The sequence below is a fragment of the Pinus tabuliformis genome, chromosome 6 (genome assembly GCF_031772625.1).
Source record: "Pinus tabuliformis cultivar Carrire ecotype Pingquan chromosome 6, CPIR1, whole genome shotgun sequence".
Taxonomy (NCBI): Eukaryota; Viridiplantae; Streptophyta; class Pinopsida; order Pinales; family Pinaceae; genus Pinus; species Pinus tabuliformis.
Window position 1 is genome coordinate 661317878 of NC_142292.1, and position 27987 is coordinate 661345864.

At 35.2% G+C, this 27987-nt stretch overlaps 1 non-coding gene and 1 pseudogene across 1 annotated transcript; one reads left to right on the plus strand and one right to left on the minus strand.

Annotated features, from left to right (window-relative positions):
• The first annotated feature begins 5073 nt into the window (after positions 1-5073).
• Positions 5074-5146, plus strand: TRNAE-CUC (transfer RNA glutamic acid (anticodon CUC)). The gene has a single exon. It is a non-coding gene; the product is annotated as a tRNA-Glu (tRNA).
• Positions 5147-16674: 11528 nt separating this feature from the next.
• LOC149260343 (ras-related protein RABF2a pseudogene) lies at positions 16675-17322 on the minus strand (annotated as a pseudogene).
• Between the last annotated feature and the right edge of the window lie 10665 nt (positions 17323-27987).

Genomic DNA, 27987 nt, shown 5'->3' on the forward strand with positions numbered 1-27987 from the left:
TTCTACACGATCTTCAAAGCTTCATGGTGCAAGTGACGTAATATTCTATACCGCAACTCACCGATGTCTCAGCTCTGCACCTTCTCTCTTTTGTGCTCAAAGAAACACCATTTTCTACCTCCAATTTGTATAGGTTCTTCACCAAAACCCTGATCCACTTCGCTTGTCCTAAGGCTATGTGACAAAGGAAAGCCTTTCCCTTGCTAAATATCACATTATATCCATGGTCCTCCATCATGGCAACTGAAAAAATAAAATCTTCTTCAAACCTGGAACATACATGACATATTTTAATGTGAGAGGAGAATAAGACTCCCTCTGAAAGGTAACAGTACCAATGTCGATCATGCTATACCTCCCATCATCTCCCATCTCGATGTGCATCTAGAGGTCCTTCTCCTCTAAGTCACTAAAGAACTCTTTGTTGTTGGTCATATGGAATAAGGCTCCACTAGCTAGGTACCACACACTACCCCTCACTAATTTCACCACGCAAACAGTGAGGGTGAAGTCCAACTCAAATTGTGAAGCAAGAGCTTCACCTACCACTCCTCCTGAGGATTTCTTACCAACCTTCTTGTGCAAACACTTTGTGGCATGATGTCCCAGCTCGTGATAGTGAAAACATTTAATATTTGACATGTCCTTCTTCTTACCACCCTGACTAGAATCTAATTTGGAATGGGATGAATTCCCCTTCCCTTTCTTAGCCTTTCCAGCTAAGGCACAATTCTCATCATCAATGTGCTTAGATGAGGATCCATCTCTAGTGTTCCTCTGAATCTCTTCTTGCACCAAGTCGAACCATAATCTCTCCCACTCTGGTAGCTTCTCCCTCCCACTAACTGAGTCTCAGTAGTTATGTCAGCTCTTGGGAAGGCCTATAAGTTCTAAGCTCACCATATCTTCTTCAATAATCGTAACACCAACACTTCCAAGCTCATCTCGACATTTGGTGAACTTGGTCAAGTACTTCGGTATTGAGTCACCCTTCTCCATCTTGATATTTCTGAGTTTGTCCTTCATTGCCAACTTCTTATGTTCATTGATGTTTTGAAACAGATCTGATAAGGCCTTCCACATTGAAAATGGAGTTTCCTTACCATGGAGGTTCAAGACAATATGGTCTTGAACTCCTTCTAGGATAATCCTTCTCGCCTTTTCCACACACGTTATGCACTCTGCCAAATCCTGAATATCAACAAGCTTAGGAATATATATTTTCTATGAATTCCTTAAGCCCATTGTCTTCCAACACCACCTCCATCTTGTCCTTCCAAGAAATATAGTTTGAACTACCTCAAGGGCATATTCGAGTCTCAATCTGTAGAATGACAACATGTTACCTCTGAAGTATGATACTGCAAATTCCATTTCTCTTACAAAAGACAAACTCATATTCTTCTCTTCTATAGTGATTTCAACTCCGATACCATGTAGAAATTCCTTGTAGATTCAAACTATAAATTTTAATATGCTAAAACAATTGACATGAATCTACTCTACTCATTAGCGAAAACAATAAACGATCGATGAAATCACGAGGCATAAAAGAGAGAATTCAATCACACATAACACAATCATTTTATGGGGAAAGCCACATTTAAAAACCCCTACTATCTATATATTTCATTAATCATAAAATATGAGAAGATTACAATGCTTTTCTCAAGCCCAAGCAACCTCTGAACTATATCAATCTATCTCACTGCTTCCTAGACAAACCTAAGCCAATACTTAGCCAATTTTGTTGCCTTCCAAACTCCTATTTCCTTGCGCAATTTTCTTGGGAATTAGCCCATATTTAATTGGAAAATTAAACAATTATGAATTTTGCAATCCTCATAGGCCTTCCTATGATTGCATGCACCACCTGTACAATTTAGATAATTATACACCTAACAATACACTGTCCCTAAACTCCAATCTCAACTAGGTCTTTCTCTGATCTGACATGCATGAGTTAATTATGAGTGAATCTTCAATTTACTGGTTGATCACTGTTAGTTACACCCCACTAATAGATCTCACATTAAGTCCTCCATCAGTTGTAACTAGTTTAACTGACTTTAACTTAGTTAAACTAAATTAAATAATTACAACTAAAAATAAACTCAACTAGGGCTCCTAAAAAGTAGGAGACGCTCTACATGACACAATTTTGACCATCAAATCAAATTAACTGAGCCAACTGAGTCAAATTAACTTAGTTAACTATTACAAGTTGTCATGAGATTTGGAATCACAATTTAATTCAAGGAAAAAATTAAATTAGGATTTTCTTGTTGCATTTTCAACACCTCCAACCTCTCCCAATGTGCCAATGCAATCAGATAGTTTGGTATTTGATGTTTAGGGATCCAAGCCTCCCAACCCTGAGATTCCTGGACATCATAAATCAAAGGAGAAAGAACCAAGTTGCCGAGGGTAGCAAGCTCAAACTTCAGTTTAGGTGGAGGATGTCCAAATTGTTTCCAATGAAACCATTACCACAACCACCCAAAGAGGGGAGACTTGACGACAAAAGACCACCACCAACTCATATAGCGTGTTCACTAAGTGGGAACACCCTCCTTGGCTTCCAAAAGGCCATGTTGGCCCCTTTCAATACCCTATCGAGGATGACCAAGCTCTCCAACAAGTCCTAGTAAAGGCTTTCTAAGTTTATGCTCTATCAATATTTTTCATATGCTCTTTTGATATTTCTGTTACGCTTGTCATTGTATTCTAGACTCAAAAACTATCCTCAAACCTATCAAGAGGACCATTTTGGTTTCCCTCTCAGGGGAAGATGGTCTCTCCTTCGTTCACGTCGAACTAGTATGGTTTTGGCATCTTGAAGGTACTCTCCTCAGACATAGTCTGCACATGTTAACTCATGCTTGTATTCTATGTAACTTTTGTGAAAATCGAAAGAAATTTTTTCTTACTTAAAACAAATTATAGTAGAAAATTAATTAATATTTATTGAATTTATATGCATATTTTTAAATTATTCATAATAAAATTAATATTCAGTTGCTTGCATCAATCACATAAGTTTGAAAGACATTTTTATTTTAACAAAAATACATTGATTTTAGTGTACATTTTGTATTATTTTTTAATCAATGTAAATTGATACATTATAAATTAAATATAAATTAGAAGAGAAATAGAAACGAACATTAAATAGAAATTAAAATAGAAATCAATATGCAAACTAAAAATAATGTATTGATTTTAATATTGATGTATTAATTTAAATGTACATTTTTAATTAGTTGATGGAGGGTAGTTTAATTGGCCACTGTTGTGTTATGAAATATTATGTAGACCATGAGATTTAAGGTTCAAATCCTCATGGGTCAAGCCAAAAAATAAATACAAATTAGAAACAATGTATTGATCTTAACATTGATGTATTAATTCAAAATTTACATTTTTATTAGCTGATGGAGGGTAGTTCAATTAACAATTGGAATGTTATGAAATAGATTTAAGGTTAAAATCCTCATGCCTCAAGCCTATTTTTAATTATGTATTGGTTAATGCATATTGAAATTAATACTAATATGAAAAATTGAAATCGATATAGATACTTTTTTTATTATTTATTGATGAATGCACAATAAAATCAATATATTATAAATTGAATAAAAATTATAGGAATAGGAATAGAAATAGAAATAAAAATAAAAATAAAATTTGAAATTGAAATACAAATTGAAACATAGATTGAATTGAGATGTACAATGAAATCAATGAATTGATTTCAATGTATATGCCTTAAATCAACATTGTTATTTTGTTTTTATTAAAACTATTTTTCATCTAACTTTTGAAATATACTTTTGAATAATATTATGTAGTTTATGAATTTAGGTTTGTGTGGTTCATATTTTCTCAAGAAAGTACTTTCGGTAACAATACGTTCAAAAGATTTTCATTGATGCGTTTCAAACCCTCAATTATGGTTCATCATCAGGGTTGAGATGGAGATTCTGATAATGACATTCAAATAAATATTGTTGAGAGGAAATAAAATGGATAGATTCATCTCAGACATATACATGTACGAAATTTTGATTATTTACAAATTGTATGACTATAATAGAAAACCAAAAACTAAAGCACATTAATTGGCACCAATCATTAATACTCTCTATACTTTCAATCAAGTGAGGAAAATGAATTAATTGCAAATTATTTTGATTAATCTTAAACATATACATAACGTTGGTCATATACAAATTTTGTTTGATTTCCCATCAAACAAACCACTCATCCAAACCTTGAATCTATCAAATTTTCTTAGAGAGATCAATTCTCTCAAGGTGCTAATATTTTCTCTAGTTTTACACTCTAAAATAGGTTTGCGCCTAAAAAAAATTGATCCCTCCATATATTAGATAAAATTTAAATTAAGATAAATCTATATTAGTTATTAATACAATGTATTACTTAGATAACATACTTACATCAAACAAACTCTTAAAAAAACATGGCATTGACATTAATATTAGTTATTAATATTAGATAAAATTAAAATTAAAATAAATCTAGTTATTAATACAATGTATTACTTAGATAACATACTTACATCGAACAAACTCTTAAAAAAGCATGGCATTGACATATATCTATATTAGTTATTAATACAATATATTACTTAGATAACATAGTTACATCAAACAAACTCTTAAAAAAGCATGGTATTGACATTAATTCTAAATTTGTAATTCGTGCATATATATATATATATAGTTAATTAGTTAATTTGAGTTGTTTATATCATGGCAATGTTTCTTTTTGTATTTGGCTTCAATAGTATTCAAATGTCTAAAGATATTTTGATTATTTATTTGTTCATTTTACATGAAAGTCTTAATTACTCATTTATTGATTAATATTTGGAAAAATGGATGAACACATCTTAGTATTTCGTAGATGGTATTGGAAAATTGGTGTATACGGAAAAAAGATCTTTTAAAATCTCCATATAACTACTACTCTTTTCGCGATTGACACTTTTATGTGTTTTGATCTGTTTCCTAATCGATAAAGATATATACAGGGCGTGAAACAAATGTATCCGTTGTAGTCTAGTTGGTTAGGATACTCGGCTCTCACCCGAGAGACCCGGGTTCAAGTCCCGGCAACGGAACTTGAATATTTCTATTTCATTTTAACTAATCCGCCAGGATGTATTGTGCTCTAAGTACGATTATAAGAGGATTGAAGGCAATCAGATCTTCTCTGTTGAAATCCTATGCGTCTGCAGGGAGTCGAACCCAATCTGTTGCTTGGAAGACAATTAGAAATTCTCTGAACAAAAACAACGAATAGGGGTGCCTCAGTCAACCCGCCGGGGGCTATTTGCTTGGAAGACAATTAGAAATTCTCTGAATAAAAATTAAACAGGGGTGCGTGTGCCAGGAGTCGAACACTGGTTTCTTGCTTGGAAGGCAGTTAGAAATTCTCTGAACAAAAACAATAAGTAAATATCAACAGGCGTCTGCCGAGTCCAAAAATTAATAGGGTGCGTCATGCTTCCCAAACAATTATGAAATATAAATTTTTTACTATTGAAGCAATTACAATTACTATAGTGAGAATTACAGTGAGAATGATAAGGTATATAAAAAAATGCACATGGAAAATGGTATATGGTTGCAATTAGGGCAAAAGCTATTGTTTGGGACACCAAACAATATTTTGCCACAACAATAAACTTAACCCTTCAAATTGCATGAAAATTATATTCAATGAAAGGTTAGAAAATTAGCAACATAGAAAATAAAAATCAACACTTTTCAATGATTAAATCCACTGATAATTGCATTTAAACAATGACATCAACCCTAAATAATTGTGGAAAAGTGCATGAAAATCCAATTTAATGCCTCTCAAACGCACTTTAAACCAATTCCAATAGTTGGGACATTCATCAATGAGCAAAACATGTTTTAGTTGAAATTTAAACTTAATATAAATGCAATAAAATGAAAGATTAGTTTAAATTTGTTTAAACTAGGGTTTTGCAAATTTAAAAAAAAAAAAAATTCAAGACAAAATATGGATGAAGATTAATGCCTTCTCCACCTAGGGTAATGGAGTTAAGGATACAAACCAAACCTAGGGTCTTCTAAAGGGGAAATCCTAATTCCAACACACTAGGGAAAATTAGCCTACCTACCCTAGTGTTTATTTTAAGGTTCTCGGTTCTCAATAAATTCAAGGGAGGAGAATTAACCTAATTTCGTCCTCAAATGTGTGGAAAATGAGGACAATCTCAATTAAGGGGATACAAAAAATTGCCAAATTAACATATTTAACAATAATAGCAAAATTCTCGTGATAATCATCTAATAAATAAAAAAACCAATTTACTTTACATGCATAATTGAATATTCACCATGAAAAAGATTTGAGAAGAGCTCAATCCACCAAGAGAAAACCTTAGGCATAGTCACTCAACTAGTCCTCCTCCATTACACATTAGTAAAATGAGAAGTCGAGAAATGAATATTGAATGCATGATAAGATGATTCGAAGAAGAATTCAACTCCCTTATTTATACAATGCTAAGGTAAGTTGATTCCCTCCAAAGATAGGATAGAGAGCCCCACAAACTACATAATCAATGAAATGCACTAACAAGGTCACACACTTACCTCAAAAATAGCCATCTCAACTCAAAAACATAACATAAATGCCTTTAAATGACCCACACATGTGAGTAAAGGGCTAAATAGGATCATGCCATGCTTTAAATGAGCATCTCTCTCATTAAAAGGTATAAGGGACACCTCAAAAGGTACTCATGATCAACAAGCTACCTCCATCATCATGGGCAAGTCCTCCATCATAAAGAATCCATCCTCATTGTCAAGTGGTCCATCCTCATTCAAAATATCATGCTCTAGGGTTCACACGTCACATATCCAATCCAAAATAGGATGTTGTCATAGGGAAAGGAGGCAACATAATCATACAAAATGGTGTACCAACCTCTCTAAAAGGGTCTCATTGCCTCATCATCATCAAATCCACTCATCCACAGGGAAGTGTCCATCAAGAGGGTACAAAACTAGCTTGGGGGCGTCTTGAGGTACATCAACTATGAAGGCAACATCCTTGCTCCAATGAGCAACATCTAAGGTGCTAGACAAAGAGAATGTCATCATTGATTCAATTAAATCATCACATGGCCCAACATCCTTCAAAAAGTGGGCAAAAACCTACTTGGAAATGCTTTGGTGGAGTCAACGAGTGGGTTGGACATCCTCTCTACTAGAGAAGCATGTTGATATCCCTCAAGGGATGATCAATCGAACTTAGAGAAAGCACCTAACATAGCTCATGGAATCAAGTGAGATCATCATCAAAGGTACCTCAAATCATAAATATATTAGAGTGGACCATATTTAATGCAACAAAGCATCAAAATACATCACACAAGCCTCATCTTTGAATGTCCTTCTAGCTTAAGACTTGTAAACAAGCTACCCCACTTATGTATAATAGGGTTATCACCATGCCCTATTAGGTGCTTCCAACCTTAAGGGGAGGAATAGTTCCTAGTTCAACCAACAAACAAAAGGTGAAATTGAAAATTGTGATATGCTTTGGGGTTAACTTCATGGAAGATGCCACTGTGGTGTATCATCTATGCAACCAATTTCCTTGAGCATTACGATATGAAGAGGGAGCATTTGTGGGACTTGAGTTACCCCTTTCCTTGGTCTACTTTTACCACCCCTTGAATGTGCCTTTTTCTTCAATGAATTTATTTTCCTTTTCATGCATAGCTTGGGTTACAAGCTTCATTATATGAATTGATTACCCCTTTAAGATGTAGTGGTTCTTTTCTAGTTGGGGTTGGGACATCTAAGAGTTCCTTTCATTTAGATAGATCATGAAAAAACAAGAAATAATTGAGGGATAATGAGGGGGGTAGAGCTCATGCTAGGCTTTTGTCCATGCACTTATATTTTGTCCTAGCCGTCTTTGTCCTTTTCAAATTTTATTTCTATTCGGGCTGCATAGGATTTTATCTTTATTTTAGTTGCATAAACCTATTAGGTTAAGTTTTTAAACCCCTAATCAAGCACATGGTGTACGGGGAACCAATAAATGTGAACATAAATCAATCAACCAAAAGAAGGTACATGGAACAAGGCAAAGGGTAGAAAGTGGTAATTATGGATTTCCATGGATATGCAACATCAATCAATGTCTCATAATCATGTCCCTCCCAAACAATAAAAGATAAGGCTGCAAGGAGGGTCACACTAGACTAGGGGTGGGTGATAACCACCAAGGTAAAACAGGGGAACAAGGATATAGTAAAAAGTAGTCAATTATGTAAATGAAACCATGATCTAAACTAGAATTCCTTAAACCATTAAATGAAAGCACTTGATATAAAAATGGTCAACATAGCTAATGTTTGAAGACCCACATTCATTGGTTATGGATAAATTAAAGAAATCGCATACCAGAGAGTGGCTAAGAGGCAGAAAAGATTGGATATTTGTGGATCAAAGTGGGCTTGTTGGTCGAAATTTGGATCAAAATGAGGAAAAATATCCTTTGGGGGTTACCCACATGTTAATGGGTAACAATGATCAATGTTCCATTTCAAAAACATGATATCATTCTTGGTGCATCTATTCCCAAGGTATATGTGCCACACCTAAGTGACAAGATTTTCAATTGCCTCCTAATTTCTTAGTAGGCAAGTGAATATTTGTACATTTAATTATCAATCTAAGATTCATATGGAAATTTTGAACTAACGTGCATCGAATATTCCAATATAATATGTTTTTTGCTATCATAGTTGCAGTATTTTAAATGAATGTCATAGGGAAAGATATTATGATGCTTTCACAATTCACCAAAAGAAATTCACACCACACTTGCAATCAAAACCACTCTTGCAGGAAAGTAAAGAGCACATTTGCATGAAAATAAACACGCTTGTAGGAAAGTAAACACATTGGTAGTAAAGGGTGACTTGATCAAGTGTTTTAAATGGCCTTGAATTTTGTAACAAGAATGCACAAGAATGAAATGGATAATAAATATGTAATAAGTCACTAGTTGTAAAAGATTCAAACCACTTTTATTTCTAAAGAATCTCACCAAGGAAATAATTGCAATTTATTAAAAAAAAAAAAGGTAAAGAAAAAGGTGAATATGAAAATAGAGTAATTAGCTAAATTTGCATAACAAAGCATTGTAATGTTAATTGCAAAGTCACAACAATGTGAGTTGCAAAGTTAACCTAAATAGTGAGCTACAAGTACATTTTCCACAAATTACAGCAATATTCAAATCACGGGTTAGAACTAAAAGAGTTGTAGCTAAGCCATATGAAGATATGGGAGTGTTACTTGTTCAACTTGATCTCCAAGGTCTATTATGAACATGGGGTTACAACAACCTCTTTTCTCAAAGTCTTCAAATCCTAAAACCAATACCACCATTACGTTCAACTCATCGAGAGCTTTTTGGTGATATAAATTTTACCTCAATTTGAGTCCCATATAAATTTATGCCTCTTATAAGTTTAGCCCATTAAAAGAGGCCATGTCTTTAATAAAACTCCACGTGGCCCCTTTGCTTAGCCCAAATTGTGCCACACCACCACCCATTGGGTTTTATAGGGTATTGACACCATTGTGGATTCAGTTTCTTATAATGTTAATGTACTTGTGATGAAAAATGACCGAGGTGGGGGGTCCACGAGTCCACCTCATGTTGAACTGAGGCTCTTGGTTGTAGAATCCTCCATAAGTCTGATGGTTTGAAGTTCTGTTGGGATCCCCCCGCTTACATCATGTCAAGATGACTTTCCCCACACAACCCATGTGACTACTTCGCAAGTTCGATGGTCCGAAGTCTCATTGGGGTTTTTCAACATATGTTATGTCGGGTTGGCCTTCCCCACTTTACTATCTACTTGAACTCTTCTAATGTTCTAGTGGGGCCTTGTTGACGGTGTTGGACATGCCAACATGTGAGGGGATCTCCCCAGTAAGAATTCCCAATTAGAACTCAGACCGTTTGGTGTCAAAGTCCCAGCAATGGGTCGTACGGTAATGCCTTGATCGTGATTTCACATAGAGGCAAGTAAGATGTCTATGTTGGTAGAAAGGGTGTGACAGCTGCAAGAAGCCAAGGAAGGTGCATGAAAGGTTCAAAAACATGGGGATTGAGATGAGTGCGCCCCCTGGAAACCTGTGATAGCACGGAGTTGAGAAGGGAACACACGAGCAAAGATGAATCACAACATGGAAGGAAAGTTAGCTAGCAATCCAAAGTGATGGTTAAACCAACAACACATTTTAGAAAGGTTCATGCATACATACACAGAATAGTCCATACATGCATGCATAAGAAAACAAATACATATATCATTTAGAGTAAACCAGATAGCATAGAATACAATACAACATATGCATGAAACATGTTGGCTATGTTATATTAAGAAGTGGAAGTTCCAGTCATACAATACATCCATGTCTAACCACTAGTTCCGACAACGGAACGTTACAACCACAACCACCTACTCCTCCAAAGAGATATACTAGCTCTACGCAGTGGAGAAGCCAAGGCTCGTTACAATACTGTCCAATATCTCTCCAAGATAGTCTTATCAGAAGCTTGGCTGACCAAAAGCCTTTATAATGAGTTATGAAGTTCTATTTATAGCAAAGGGTGGGGTGACCCTTGACATTCCCCTTTGTGATAGTTCATCTACCCTCATGACTCTTCATCTACTCTATGGTTGTTACATCCAACTATCGACACTTGAACTTCCACTTGACAATATGTTACATTACGATGCACATGTGCCCATGTGAGACGAAACGACTTGAGCAAGCCATGCAAGACATCACTGACACTCGGTCTGTTGTGGTGAGACCAACTCTTTGACATTCTTGTGATGGTGAAGGTGGTGAGTTGATGCCAAGCTTGGTCATCCGTGATGGTGTGCATGCGCTCCATGGTGACATCTTGCTAAAGCGAACTCTTGCCTCTGTTGCATCTGGGTGCATTGGTGTGGCTCCTCCATCCAAATCATTTGCTAACATGCGCATGGTCTTCTTGGGTGCAGTCGAACCAACAAAACGCTGATGCATAGTGTCCGTGCTGATCTTCCAGTGTGTGCGAGTGGTCATGCGCACCAACTGTCAACTACATGTTCAACTCTAGTTGGACTTGCTTCTTGTCTTTACCTCAGTGAGTGTGTTGAATGGTTTGATCGCATGCGTGCACATAATGACATGCATGATGCTGAATTCCCTTGTATGCGATCAACAACACCACTCACTATGTCTTCTCCATGCCAGCTGCTGGGATGAATCTATAACTTCTATGGGCACAATTTCATTCGTTTGTGCATTTTGCGTCCCCTGTTGTACTTGTTCCTGCTGCAACTCATTCTCTTGTCTATGTAGCTCATGTTCTTGCTTGAGTTACTACTTGAGCACATGTAACTCCTTCTCTGTTCTGTTCTATTCCTTCCCGTGATCTTCATGTTGTGATGTCACCTCATAGCCTTAGTCTCTAAAGTTGCTTTCACCACAAGTGGGTCTACTTGAGGTTGCAACTTTTTTTCACCTCTGTGTTGTTAACAACCTTCATCTTGTGTTCGTGGCATCCGGTATGCTGCCTGTATGCTGTCGGTTGATCGCATGAGTGTGCACAATGACATGCATGCTATTGAATTCCCTTGCATGCGATCAACAACACCACTCACCTTGTCTGCTCCATGCCAGCTGCTGGTATGAATCTATAACTTGTACAGGCACAGTTTCATCCATCTGTGCATGTTACACCCCCTACTGTACCTATTCCTGCTGCAACTCATTCGCTTGTCTATGTAGATCCTATTCCTCCTTGAGTTGCTGCTTGAGAACATGCAACTCCTTCTATGTTCTGTTCTCTGCCTTTGCATGATCTTCATATCGCCTCATCACCTCAAAGCCTAAGACTCCAAAGTTTCTTTCACCACAAGTGGGTCTGCTTGAGCTTGCAACTTTGTTCCACCTCTGTGTCATCAATAACCTTTCTCTTGCATTCGTGGCATCCGGTATGCTTCCTGTAGTTGTTTTTCATGGTGTTGCTTATTGTGATGCTACTGTCGTCATATCTTGATGTCCTTGTCTACAAACAACTTGATGTCTTCGTGGGTAGGCAAGTCCATAGACACTTGATCGATTACATCCCCAAGTGTGCTCTGAATGGTGTCTTCGACTCTTCTCTCCTGGAAACCATTTTCACTGTACTGCTGAGAGGCAAGTGAACACCTGCGATATCTAGGACATGGAAACACTGATGGAAATTAATCTATCAATCAAAAAACAAAATGAAATTGAGAATTGACTTGTAACATACCTGTGTGGCTGATCATGAAGGTTGCACAATTTATGTCGAGAGGTCAGGAGACTGACTGCCAAGACTACGTAAGGCACAGTCTGGGCTGTGAGGAGGCTGGCTGATTGTTGTAACTGAGCAATGCACAGTCCAACCTGGTTGTTGACTACTGGAATTGCGCAATGCACAATCTTAATTGGAAATGGTTGCAAGCTCAATGACTGCATTGCGCAATTTTCTGGGCCAACAGTCACTGTCCCTCAGAATTGCGCAATGCAATACTATAGGAAAGTCACTAGGAACAAATGCACATTTCCTGAGAGTAAGAAAGAGCCTTCCCTCTTAGGATTGCACAATGTTGTCTTGGTGAGGCAGTGTCTAGGCCAAGGCTACCTAGACCTGCCGACAGGCAACTGAAATTGAATGCAAATGTGAATGCATGGTGATACTGAGTGTAAGCATAATTGAATGATCATGCATGCAAACAAAGAATGAAAGATTCATAAAATGGAACAACATGCATGTGGGTGAGGCGAGTCACCAAATCGACGACCGTTCGTGAAAAATAGTTTCATACATGCGACAATAGTGAGATGTTAAAGAAAAATCAAATGACGCAAGTACAAGCTAGTATGTATCAAAATGACAACAAGTTCTCATTGAAATCAAGAAGAAAGCATTCATACGAAGCGAAACACAAAAAGTGCCAGAAATGCAACACAAGACATGGAAGGCGGGATTACCCCAAAACAGTTGATATGAATGTGCCGACAACTCCTAGATGCTATGTGGGATGTCAAAGCTACTAGATCGATTTGAGGAATGTGCTTTGCAGCGTCCGGTTGATGATTTTTGATAAAATCGAGGTTGCAACGTGCATGCCACAAATCTAGGGAAAGCGACACTTGGTGGGAGGTTTCTGAAATGATCTTTGCATGTAACCTCTAGCTACTAAAAATAGATCCCTAAGACAAGGGATGCCTTGGGAGGGGCAACCCATGCATGCAAAACAATTTTGCTTGGTCTCAAAGGGAACCGGTCAACTCAACTGCACATGCAATGGTCTGCTCAGCTAGGAGGAAAAAAAATCCGCATTTCTAGAAGGGAGCTTGGCTGGCTGCCCGTAAGATATTCACAATTTCTAGGCAAAGTAGCTAACTGCTGCCCAAGATTGTGCAAATTCTAGGTTGAGCAACCATGTTGGGAAGAATTGCGCAATTTTCTTGATTAAGTCTGACTGGAAAAATTGCGCAATTCTAGAGTCCATTGGGCTGCCAGATAGGATTGCACAATTTCTGGAGGAAAGGCTGGTTTCCCTCCAGAATTGCGCAATTTCTTGAGGGAGTTGCTTAGCCTACAACTGGACCAATTTCGGAAGAGCAACCTGTGAAGGGAATGCAACAAGCTTTGATGGACAAGCTGTCATTCTGCAACAAAAACACTGAAGCTTGTGTACTTGACAAAGCAAGACATGTTGCTATGAAAGGTTGGTAGGGAGGCTCCAAAACGAATCTAAGACAAAATTTTGGAGGGTGGTTGTAGCCACTACAACACTTGGTGACACACTGGTAGAACTCCAACTCTATGAATGGACCTTATTCATGAAAGCAATTCTAACACTTGCAGAAGTATTGTTCAGTTCTTAGTTCGTCTTGGTTTCCACACTGCTTGATTGTAAGATGTAGCATCTACCAAGCTCTTGTTCGATTGACACACGTTCCAATCCAAGTCAACATAGTTGTTTCGATTGCAGTTAAGGGGTATATTGGTGCATAAGAAGTATAGTCGTCAGAGTCTTAGTTTCATCTATGGTGTTGCTCCACTGCCAGCAGGCCTGGACAGTACCCCGATGGAGTCACGTAGGAACACAAGCATGGCTCCGCTGCCAGCAAGCCTGGTTAGTACCCCGACGGAGTTACTTGCATCACCTCTTTGTGCATGAAGCCTTTCTCTTCTTTCACCTTATTCATTTTTCATTTTTTCAAACTTTTTTTTTTCACTTTTTCATTTTTTTCATTTTCATCTTCATAACTATGCATAGAACATATTCATTTCAAAGGCGGAAGAGGGATCCCATCTTATTGAGAGCAGAAGAGGTTATTCCTTTAGAGAAGTAGTTTATTATGTACCTCTGACATGCCTGTTAAGGTTTTCCACCTCACCTTACTCTACTTGACTGAGCTGACAAGGGTTAACCCAAAAAAACTGACTAGAGTAGGTGACACTAGTTAGTGAACAAGCATTATGTTTTCACCAAGGTTCACTTTGAACAGTACGTATTTTCCATCGAAGTATCATGGACTAAAAGTAACAATTTCTTCATACAAAGGCAAGATGACATATAACCAAGTAATGATAGTTGCACAAGGCCTCTTGTACTTTACCCAGCTTGTTTCAAGAGTCATGCATGGTTTCATGCGAAACTAACCTACGAATGAAAACAAGAAAACAAACAACAAATAAAAGCAGAAGCAAAAGTAAATGAAAAAGCAAAGTGAGTAAGCAAACAAATAAGCAAAGCAAAGAAGAAGCAGAAGTAAATGCAAAAGCAAAGCAAGAAAGCAAACAAGCATGCAAGCAAGCAAATTTAAAGCAAATGCTACTCTTGCTCCTAACCTAACGGTGCATGGGCATGATCATGTGAGGTGATACTTTTGATGCAGCCATCGGCGCATTGGTTGACCCATGTTGGGGAAGGAATGGTTCACGAGCAACACGGTTGTGTGGACCAGCAGCTGTGAAAGATACAACAATGAAGACAGACACACTCCGAGCTTACAAGCATCCACATAACAAAAATGAGTGAAAGTGCATGAAATGCAATCCGTGGAAATACCATGATGTTGTGTGACACTATGCGCAGACATTAAGCATACACACACTCTTGACTATGATATGAAATCATACGTGAGGAAGGTAGACCACCTACGTTGCGCAAGTGTGCTTGTTGAGTAATATTCCTCCAATGCATGAGCAATGGGATCATGTAGTTTGAGTGGAGGAAGTGAAATATGAGTGTTAGATTGATCTTGAGTGCATACAAATGAGTGATGAGGAGCCTTGGGTGTTTGAACAATTTCCTGATCAGAAGTGAAACCAACCTCAGGAAAACGAGGGCCTGACATAACCATCATCTTGGGCTAAACTGCCTTGACAATCTTGTGGGTTTTGTCTTCGTTGATAGATGGATCACCATAGACCAATGGATTAGACGGCTTAACAAAGAGTGAATCAACATCATGATCGGATGATGAGGTGAAGAGATCATGACAACTAAGATAAAAAAAATGCAGTGTGTTGGTCGACATACTCATGATTCGATGAATCACACAGAGGGGTAGATGAGAAGCAAGAATGTTCATCCTCTGTGTTTGCAGAAAATATAGATGAAAAATCAAGTGTATGTTCAAATAATGATCGGTCCTCTCCGTTGTCAGATGATGGACTGATATCCAATGTGTCCTACGAATGATCAATTAAATTAGAGGTCAATTAAATTACATCATGATTAAATAATAATTAATTATTAATTATTTTTCATTTTCAAAAGATGTTCAGTTTCTATATCAAGTTTAGATATTTTTTGATATAGTTTAATTTTATTTTTTGAAATAGTTTATATTTTTAAAGTAGTTTTTAGTGTATTTTTTTTATAAAATTTTAACTTAAAAATGGATAAAAACTAAATTCCACACAAATTAATAAATCTCTAACTCATTTATGAAATAATAATTAATTTATCAAAACATTAAAAAATACCTTTTTTATTCTTTTAAGAAGAATAAATAAAATTTAAATCACTAAATCTCTAACTCATTGATGAAATAATAATTAATTTATCAAAACATTAAAAAATACCTTTTTTATTCTTTTAAAAAGAATAAATAAAATTTAAATCATGCGTATAAGAAATTCAAGGAAGCTTCAAAACTCACAAGCTGAACCTTTAAAGAGATTTGCAATCATTTGGCTTCACCCCGATACTTTTTTCTCATCGTTTCAGTTATTTTAATATTTCCTATATTTCGGCAGAATTATGTTCATTCAACTGATGGAAATATATACCAGATAGCCAGCAGCAGCATGTAATGCAAATTTTAAAAATATACTGATAATAGATACCAGATTCCTAGCAGCAGCATGTATTGTGATTTTTGTGAATGCAATTTGTGTGTATTATAATGCAAGTTAAAAAATAGAAAGTAAAATTCAGCCATTACATCCATTATATATAATCCGAATGTCAATTACAGACAGAATGTAATGCATTAAACAAAATAAGTTTGTACGATAAATAGCGATTTAAAAACTATCTAAACAGCATGAAGAATGGTGTGGCTTGGATTTTGGTTTGCCTTCCATCACAACCACTGATTCTCTATTTAACCACGCCGGCTGACTTCGGCAAGCCAGCAGTTTCGCAGCCTCGTAGAAGACTTCTCTGACATTCAGCGCAGTCTTGGCCGAGGCCTCCATGAACAAAACGCCTTTAACGAAAGCATAAGCTTCTGCTTGGAATCGCGGCACCATGCTGCGCAACACCAAATCCTTCTTATTCCCGACGAGGATTATAATTGGCCTCGGATTCACCCCTTCCTCCACTTCTTCGATCCATCGGTTCGCGCACACGAACGAATCAATGTTCGTAATATCATACACGACGATGGCGACATCGGCTCCGCGATAATGCAATGGTGTGATGCTCCGATATTTTTTCTGTCCCGCGGTGTCCCATATCTCCAATTCTACGTCCACCATCGCCTCCTTCACGAACAGGCTGCGGATCAACAGCGATGCTCCCACCGTGGGAGGCCGCCCCTCCACGAATTCATCGTATACGAATCGCAAAACAAGGCTTGTTTTGCCAGATGTGGAGTCGCCCAGAATGACCACCTTAGCGGGCCTTTCCCTCCCTGAGTTCTTTCTCGGCCACACGTAATCACTAGCCATTCTTCCTGAAATCCGTAAATATATTGCGAATAGTGTAAACGAGTCTGGAGATAGATTGGAGATGTAGTTCGAAGTTTTGATATATATAAATCCTCGAGAGCTAACGTCGGCCAATACAAATAGAGATTTCATCCGGCGAGGTTAATTAGATTGCCCAATTTATTTTGATGAGTTGATGGGATGGATATGGGTGAGGTCAATTATTTGAAGTTGTCCATATATGGGCGAGTTCAATATGTCAAATTATTCGAAGTTATCAAAGTCTTACAGTTTTTAGAATATTATTGAAATTTACAATGAAAACAAATCCCTATCATAAACCAATTCTACTGGAAATATGCTAAAAGGACTCCCAAATATATAACAAGTTGATGTACCATGCAACTGTCATAACCAAGGGTTTGAGCCTCAACAGTAAATGAAATATTAATTATTATGTTGTTTTGCCAGCTTTTCAACCTGCAAAGGAATCCAAAACATATAAGAAGTAGATGTACCATGAAACTGTCATAACCAACGTTTTGAGCCTCAACTGTAAATGAAATATTGATTATTATGTTGTTTGATTATTATGTTGTTTTGTCAGCTTTTCAAGCTGCATTGGAAGGAATATTGACGGATATTATTGTTGTGTCAGCTTGAAAATATCTTTATCAGATATAACATTTCTTTACTTGTGTAACGAGCTATCAGAAGCATGCAAACTCTGTAGTGCAGATTAACTTGTTTACTAACTGGGCATAACTTTTGTAACAAGCAATATAACCAGAGTAAACTGTCTACTGCATATTAATTTTACTTGTGTAACAAGCCATGAGAAAAACAACACTACTGACTGGGCATAACTTTTGTAACAGGCTATGAGAAAATGCAAAACTCTATACCCAGAGTAACCTGTCTATTAACCGGAGCTAATGATCTGACATGGAAGTTGGAGAAGTTTTATATATTTGATAGAGGTAGCCATATAAATAAAATGGGTTTATATAAGGCTTTTGACACAGATAAAAAGGCTTTATATAACAGCCAGCCGACCCCATCAAAATCGGTGTTTAAGATGATAAGGCAGATGGAAAGTAACCAAATTTATATATTTTTAAATTAATTAATTAATTAATTATATATATATATATATATATATTTATTTATTTATTTATTTATTTATTAAAGAATTATATTATTTTTAAAATAAAATAATAATGTTTATTAGTTTTAGATAGATGATGATTGGGTATTTTGTTAAGGTATTTTTTGATGTGAAATTTTTAGTTTAATTTCTTACTTTGATTGGGGTGATATCTTGCACATGATAAAGATATAAAAGATATAGTCCTCCCAAACTTACAAAGTAAAATAATAATATTTTTTAAACTAAATACTTTTAAAGTTATTCAAAATTTGATACTCCTAGTTTCTTCACTAAAACTTTCAAAATTGAAAATGGTGGAAATATTCACAAAAAAATATCTATTTAAAAAAAATAAAAATATAAATTCAAAATAAGATTATTATTTTTAATTTTTAATTATTTTAAATAAAATAATTCTTCAATTGTAATTATTGTGAAATTGGTAATTAAATATTATACATTTAATTTAATCATTATTTTAAGAGAGTACTTTTAAATTCTAACCATGGCTTCTTATAAAATGTTCCCTAACCAATTAGGTAGGAGAGTCTTCCATGTTGAGTTTGCATTTGGTATTGAAAAATCCATATATAAAATTCAAATTTGTATATGAATTTTGAATATCTTTATTTTATGTCAATATATGTTTGTAAAGGAAATATGAGGTTTCACTCAATGAATTTCTGACATATCACATGTGTTTTTATAGCATACTAAACAATATCTTTAATTTGGCTACATACTGGAAAATACATCTAAAAATCACATTATTTAACCCTTAACCAATATGAAGTCAATACATTTTCCCAATTTAGAAAAACTCCTACTTACACCTTCCCAATTAAAAAAAACTCCTACTTTCACTAGATATTGTAGGAATCCATTTTTTCATCAACTTTGAGCTCCATTCTATATAAGTGGCAATATAAAAACCCTTTACCCCTATTATATGCTCAATATGTTATACCATTTTTCCCTCAATATATATCCCCCAATATAAATTCAGGTGGTGTAATATTATGAATGTAACATGAATGACAATTAAAATAAATATTATGAATGTAATTAATAATTAAATATCTTTTATAAAAAGTTTAATGAAGACTTCTAGATTAATAAAAACATTAGTCATTTAAGTGTAACTAAAATTTCAATGCAAATTTAAAATATGAAAGCTAAATTTATGTATCTTTCATTTTTTTTCTATCATTTAAATAAGTACCTTTGACAAATACTAAGGCAAAGAGGATCTTTAACAATGTGAAAATGTTCTCCAATTATATAAGTACCTTTGACAAATACTAAGGCAAAGAGGATTTTTAACAATGTGAAAATGTTCTCCAATTATATATAAGAGTGCATATAAGAGAAACTAAAAAACAATGTCATGGAGACTTGTAATATGTTCAATTTTCCTTATCAATAGTTGGACCGATATGTATAGAAATTCTAAAGTCATTCTATAAGATTGTTCACCATCTTTTTCTTACTGAGGATGGTAAGGGAGGATTCATATTTTTTTTCCAAGAAATAATACTATAATTTTATTAAGAAAATAAAATTATAGCCACATGTGCTTAAAGCATTCCCAATGGACATAAAGAGCCCTATAAGTTATGTATAAATGAATGTGAAAGCGCGTTCTCATAAAGTGGAGAATGAGGAAGGATTCATATGCAAATATTGTTAGGAAAATAGGGATTTGTACAGGTTTTAATGTTAATGTATGACCGAAGGTTTTCAAAAGAATCTTCCTTAAAACCTTTGCAAATAAAAGTGGAAATTTTTGTGTAGATTTTTCATAGACCTTGCAGAGGTTTTTGGCTTTATGAGTGGACACTTGTGAAAAGGATCTTTTATTAGTGAATCTAGGTAAATATGTCACACTAGTGCATCATTAATTTAAAAGATAGTTATTAACAACATTTTACATGGTGCACACCAAGAAATAATTCATTGTTACATTTCATCACATAGGTGCACCACCAATGAACATGTGTGCTTTAGAACACTTTTTCAAAGCAATGATGCTTTTCAATATACAAAAAGCATCAATGCTCCTATTCAAATGTAGGGTACTAATACTCCCATATTTGCACAAAGAATCAAGTAACTTTTTATATATTACATCTAGTGCAGTTATATTTACAACTACCCAATAAGTATCTAGATTCCCACATTGGTTTTAATCCATGTGTTCTAATTTACTGACATGACTAGTTCCTACTCATTTTACATAGTTTGAAGAGCTTGAGATCATGACCATGCTATTCATTTCCAATCTAGAAGTGTACCACCTAACATTTGGCCTTATAGGTATCCATATGCAGAAAAGAGTGATATTAAGTGTATGATTCAAGAACTGTTAGAGGTTGGTATCATTAAACATATCCAAAGTGTTTTCTCTACACCAATGATGATGGTTATAAAAAAGGATGGTTCATGGCATATATGTCCAAATTATAGACAACTCAACAAAATGACCAGAGCTCAAGAAAGACAAGTAGAGGTGAATGCAGTGATGTTGTAGAGCTTGTTAGATCTGCAAAGACAAAAGTAACATGAACCTGATGCTAGTTATCTTGACAAGCATGAATCCAAGCAAAGTCCATCTAAAATTCAGAAGCATGGATTGGAAACCAATAAGGAAGAAGGTAGTGAGTCTAAGAAGAGGAATAAGAAAAAAAGTGAAGACATGGTGAGGGGAGGAACTCCACTTAGAACTCCAAAGAGAGAAAAAAATAACCATGAACAAATATCTAGTGCCACAACCAGGACAAGAAGATACCACTAGCAAAGGAAGAGTGAGAAAATAACAATGTCGAAATATGTCAAGAAAGAAATGCCCCCTACCTTTGATGGAGAGATTAAGAAGAATGGCAAAGTAGAAGCCTAGTTTTTGGGATTAAAGAATTACTTTAGAGTTCATGACTACTCTGAAAATATGAAGGCCAGGGTGGCCATTTTTAACATGAAAGTACAACCTGACATATGGTGGGAAGATCTTACAAATGTTAAAGACATCAGAGAAAAAGAATTGACTTGGAAAATATCTAAGAAATATTTATAGGAAAAGCACCTATCTGAGAGGTACTATGATGGAAAAATCAAAGAGTTTCATGCGCATAATCTGGGATAGCTCACCTTGGATGCTATTGAGGTATGTACCCTACATCAAGGATGATAAGATGAATTTTTAGAAATAACTCAGTCATTTACTATAGTCCTACCAAGACATAATTGAATTTGATGAACCAAGGGAAGTGGAGGACACCATCAAGAAGGTCAAGTATTGTTATGATCGGTCTATCCATAAGACAAAATTTCAAGCAAATTGGAGGAAGGAAGGTAAAACTATTTTTAAAGGGAAAGCACAAAAATCCTTAGGATATCAGCAAATGGGGAAATTGTCAAGTTCAATACACTTGCTAAAGGTGAGTTCTAGAGAAATTTCCTTGCTAGAAGTAAAGATCGACATATCATATTAGCAAGGGAAGATGCAGAGGATCATGGGAGAATCCATTATAGTGTTGGGGATGTGGAGAGAACCACATGTTAAAAAATTTCCCTCATCTATAGCAGAAGAACAAGAAGTTGCACAATGTTCAAGAGGCAATAACGATAAATGATTTGGCTCAAATCATATCTTGGATTTACGAAGCATTAGACAATAAACTAGTAGATCATCAAGCCTCGAAGATCAAAATGGAAGGTATGGTTTCCAATTATCCTATTTCAGTTTTAGTTGATCTAGGTCCTAACTTCAATTATGTTAGTTTCAAAATTGTAGGGAAATGTGCTCTACAAAGGAAACCAACTGCCAAATTGTGGTTGGTCCAACTAGCCACAAGAGTCAAAAATAGGGTGATTGATTTGGTGGAATCGTGATGCATATAAATAACGAAATGCTTTGAACAGTCGCACTTAATATTCTACCATTGGGGTCATATGATATTTTAATTGGCATGGATCGGTTGGAAGCCCATAGGACCAAAGTGGACTATTATGGTAAATCTCAAGAATGCATCAATGATGAAGGAGAAGAAAAGGTATTGCAAGGGACAAGAAATCATATCTTGTTAAGAAAATTTAAGAATTGCAAGTGAAGAAATGCAACAAGAAGGGGTGTGAGTTTGTATATGATTCAAGTAACTTGTATAATAGAGGAAAATGAGTTCAAAATTGAATATAACCCCATTATAAAGCAATACAACAATGTAATTCCAGAGGAAGTGTCAAGATTACCACCCAGAAGGGAAATCAATTTCTCCATAGAATTGATTCTTGGTTCTATGTTAGTCTGTAAAGCCCCATATCACATGAGTAGGTGATATTTGGTTTGGTAGAATTAAAACTACAATTGAAATAAATATTGGATAAATGGTACATTAAACCAAGTGTATCACCTTAAGGAGCCTCATCGTTGTTTGTAAAGAAAAAAGATGGAATGCTATGGTTGTGCACTGATTACCGACAATTGAATAAGTCTATTGTGAATAATAAATACCACTAACCATATTTGATGAGCTATTTGATCAACTGAGAGGAACCACTATGATTTCTAAGATAGAATTGAGATTTGGTTGTCATCAAGTGAGGATTAAAGATGTTGAAATTCATAAGACAACTTTTAAGATGAGATACAAGCACCAAGAGTTTGTTGTGATGCGATTTGGGCTCACAAATGCCCCAACCACATTCATGTGCCTAGTGAACAATGTCCTCATCTAGTATCTAGACAAGGGTGAATGCATGAAGATGGGTTACACTTTTAGGCCAAATGTGGCAATGCAATTTCATGTTTTTCCTCTTTTATTGAATTGAAGCCTTCAAAATTCATATAAGCATTGTGAATTTTGATTCAAAGTAAAAATTAAATATGTGGAGAATTATTTTGTTTTCCTATATATATATATATATTAAATTAGTGTTGTATAATCTCTCAATTTTCCATTAAATAAAATGCTTGTCCTTGCAATTTTTTTCACATCTTAAGAGGTATGCATGTGTTCACATAGCATAACTTAGTCTAAAATGTGTAATTTAAAATATATATATAAGCATGATCTATACGAAGAGAACTAAGTTTTTCATATATATATATATATATATATATATATATATATATATATATATATATATATATATAGATATAGATATAGATATAGATATATATGCATATGCATATGCATATGCATATGCATATACATATACATATACATATACATATACATATACATATACATATATATATATATATATACAGATATATATATATATATATATATATATATATATATATATATACATATATATATATATATGCAAAATTATATTTTTTATTATTTTTCGAAGTTGGTGAAGTAATATTTCAATTGCATTTCGCAGACACATGTGTTCCCATAAGATTTTTTCAAGTGTTTAAATAAATTGAAAAACCAAGACTACCCTTTTGAACAGGACTCGTAAATGAAGATAGTCGTATTTTTTTTTAAATTCATTGTGTATATTTTATGTTATTGTTTTTTTTAGCCCCTTTGAAACTGTCCAAAAAAAAATCAAACATTATGTTTAAAATAAACTAGATGAAAAATATCATATGAATTCGAAAGTGCCAAACTCATATGCCATTGGATAGAGTCTTCTTTTGCGAATAACATGATCAACTCTGCCACTTAAGGACAAATTCTGCCCTAAATCTGCTAGGGTACAAAATGGTGTTGCAACAAAATCTATAGAAGGGGAGCTAAAACTCTGTTTTTCAGGCCCTCGGCAGCTCGATTGAGTGCTTGAGAGAAAATTTCAAATAACTTGATCAAGGGTTTAAGAAACCCTCGATCGAGCCACTTTTTTTAATTCCACGCCTAGGTTGTATTGGAAAGAAATTTCAAAAAACATGGTTGGATCGATCCTATTACTTGATCGAGCCACTAGATCAATCAAGCTCTTACATAACCTCGGGTTACATAGGAGCTCGATCGATGGCTTGTTTTAACGCTTGATCTAACTCCTAGATAATCGCAGGTTACATAGGATCTCGATCATGGGTTTGTTTTAACACTCGATCGAGCTATCTTTAATCCCTCAAACAGCTCGATCGAGTGCTCAATTTAAATATTACTCGATCAAGTGCTTAAAATGGCTCGATCGATTTGTTGTTTTCACCCAAAATGCACCCTCTCTTATCAAAAACTATAACCCAGCTCCATGCGCTCGCCCGCAAGTTTGTGCTCATTTTTGTTGATAATATGTTGATTTACTAAAAAACTAGAGAAGAACATGATGAGCACCTAAAGGCAGTGTTGCAATTGTTGTGGGAACAAATCTTGTATGCCAAACTTAACAAATATGAATTCTTCCATAAATAAGTACAATATTTGGGTCATGTCATATCAAAGGAAGGATTAGTTTTATATCTCAAGAAGATCAAGGCCATAATAAAGTGGCCCACTCCTTGAAATGTTATGGACATAAGATCCCTCATGGGATTGGTCAGATATTACTAACGATTCATTAAAGGTTTTTCAAAGATTGAGAATTCAATCACAACCTTACAAAGGAAATGAGTCAAATTTAAATGGACATCAAAGTGCACACATATCTTTAAGTAACTCAATCACTTTCTCACACATGCACATATTATGAGAATAACAGACCTATAGAAGGATTTCCTAGTTTACATAGATGCCTACAAGGAAGGACTAGGTGAAGTCCTAATGTAAGAAGGACATGCAATCTAGTACCATTTAAGGAAACTAAATGGGAATTGGAGGAACTATGTTACTCATGACTTGGAGCAAGTAAGAATTGTGCATGCATTGAAGATGTGGAGGCACTACCTACTTGGAAGAAGATTTGTGTTGATTTAAATCATGGAAGAATGTGATACTTGTTTGATAAGCCTAAGTTAAATTCTAGACAAGCCAGATGGTTGGCTTTGATTAGTGAATTTTATTTTGAGATCAAGCATATTAAGGCCAAGTAAAATTGAGTAGTAGATGCACTCAGTAGAAGTCTACAAGTATCTCAGTTGGAAGCCATGAGCACCTATTAAATTGACACCAAAGAAAGGATTAAAGAGGCATTGCTACATGATTATAATTTCTAGTATGTGAAGGAATGCTTATAGCAAGAGCCAAAAGAAACAATAATCAAGAATTACAAGCTCAATAATGGTGGTATGATGTTGTTCAAAGATAGATGGTATGTACCCTATGTGATCGACTTGAAGAAACCCATAATGGATGAGTTCCACAAAAGACCTTATTCAAGTCAACCTAGGTATCAAAAAATGATAACACGCATAAAGAAATTGTATTGTTGGTTAGGAATGAAGAAGGAAATAGATGAATATATTACTAGGTGCGTTCAATGCTAACAAGTCAAAGCAGAATGCAAACATTGAGCAAGATTACTTCAACCAATTCCAATTCCTAAGTGGAAATGGGAAGTCATATCCATGGAATTCATCACAAGATTAATAATGACATCCAAACAACATGATGTCATTATGGTGGTAGTGGATGAATTGAACAAGACAACTCACTTTATAATTGTTCACTCACAAAGATATTGATATAGCTCATATTTTAATAAAATAAATATTGAGGTTGCATGGCACATCCAAGAAGATCATTTCATATCAAGATGCCAAGTTCACTTCAAATTTTTGGAAAGCATTGTTTGTTGGATTTAGGACTCGGCTAGCTTTTAGCATAGTATGTTATGCTCAAATAGATGGTCAAGTTAAAAGGGTAAACAAAATCTTGGAAGACATGCTAAAGATGTATGTCATGCATCAGTCGAAGAGGTGGGAATAATTCCTACCATTAGTTGAATTTGAATGGGTACCAAGAGTCACTAAGATGAATCCTTTTGAGGCATTGTATGGTAGAAAGTGAAATACTCCCATTAACTAGGATGACCCAAATAACATAGTGGTGCTTGGACCTAACATGCTGAGAGAAATGGATCAAGAAGTGATTAATATCATGCCAAAGTTGAAAGAAACATAGGATAGGAAAAATAGTTATGAAGACAAACAAAGAATGCAAAAAGAAATCCAATTGGGAGAGCATGTATATCTATGCATAAAACCAAGGAAGAGTTCACTAAACATGGGATCATGTGCTAAATTAGCACCCAAATTTTGTGTACTGTTTCATATTTTGGAAAGGGCGGGACCGGTAGCTTATAATATGGCCTTGCCACCCATAGCAAAAGAACACAATTATTTCATATATCTTTTCTTAAAAAGTATGTACATGACACGAATCATGTGATTGATTGGTTTGTGATATAGGTGGAATTTGAGGGAGAATTATAACCCAAAATACTATGAATCCTCTATTGGAGATAGAATGCACTCTAGAATCGAGTAATAGACCAAGTTATGGTGCAATGGAAGCACTTTTGAATCAATGAAGCAACCTGGGAATTTCAATCTGAAATGAGGGAGCTCTACCCATTTTTGTTTAATGTGTATACAAATGTAAGAATTATTAGTTATAAAGCTCAGTTTTTGTTTTTGATTTATAGAACACCAACCACAATGTTCCTTTTAGGGGGTGGGGTTTGTGATAGCACTTTCATTTTACCCCTATCTTTGTAAATATGATTGTTTAAGGCCGACATGGGAACAAGAGGCACAACTAGCTAATAGATTATGCATTTGAAACATTTAAATTTCATTTAGCACCCAAATTTCATTTCATTTATGCATTTGAAACATTTATGGCCAATATATTAAGGTTATTTCATATTTAGGAAATGGTGGGTCTAATATGTTATAAGATGACCTTACCACCCATAGCAAAAGAACACAATTATTTCATATATATTTCCTTAAAAAGTATGTACATGACACTAATCATGTGATTGATTGTTCTGTGATATAGGTGGAATTCGAGGGAGAATTATAACCCAAAACACTATGCATCCTCGATTGGAGACAGAACGCACTCTGAAATTGAGTAATAGACCAAGTTATGGTGCAATGGAAACACTTTGGACTGAATGAAATAACCTGGGAATTTCAAGCCGAAATGAGAGATCTATACCCATTTTTTTTAATGTGTATACAGATGTAAGGGTTATTAATTATAAAGCTTAGTTTTTGTTTTTAGTTTATAAAACACCAACCACAATGTTCCTTTTAGGGGTGGGGTTTGTGATAACCCTTTCATTTTACCCCCATCTTTGTAAATACAACTGTCTAAGGCCAACATGGGAACAAGAGCCACAACTGACTAATACATTATGCATTTGAAACATTTAAATCTCATTTTTTACCAACTAAAGGAGGGACAACCTTACGAATCCAATATTTTGAGGGAGATTGTGTGCCTTCAAAAAACACAAGATCAACCCTGCATGAAATTAATGAAGTTAATGAACCACTTGTGGCAAGTCAATTGAGCCACTTCCTAGATGAGAATCGATGAGATACAACTGGGGAAGAGAAAATGTTGGCATAAAATTGATGAGACATGATTAGGGCAGTGGGGGAAGAGGACGACACCCATGCCCACTTGCAA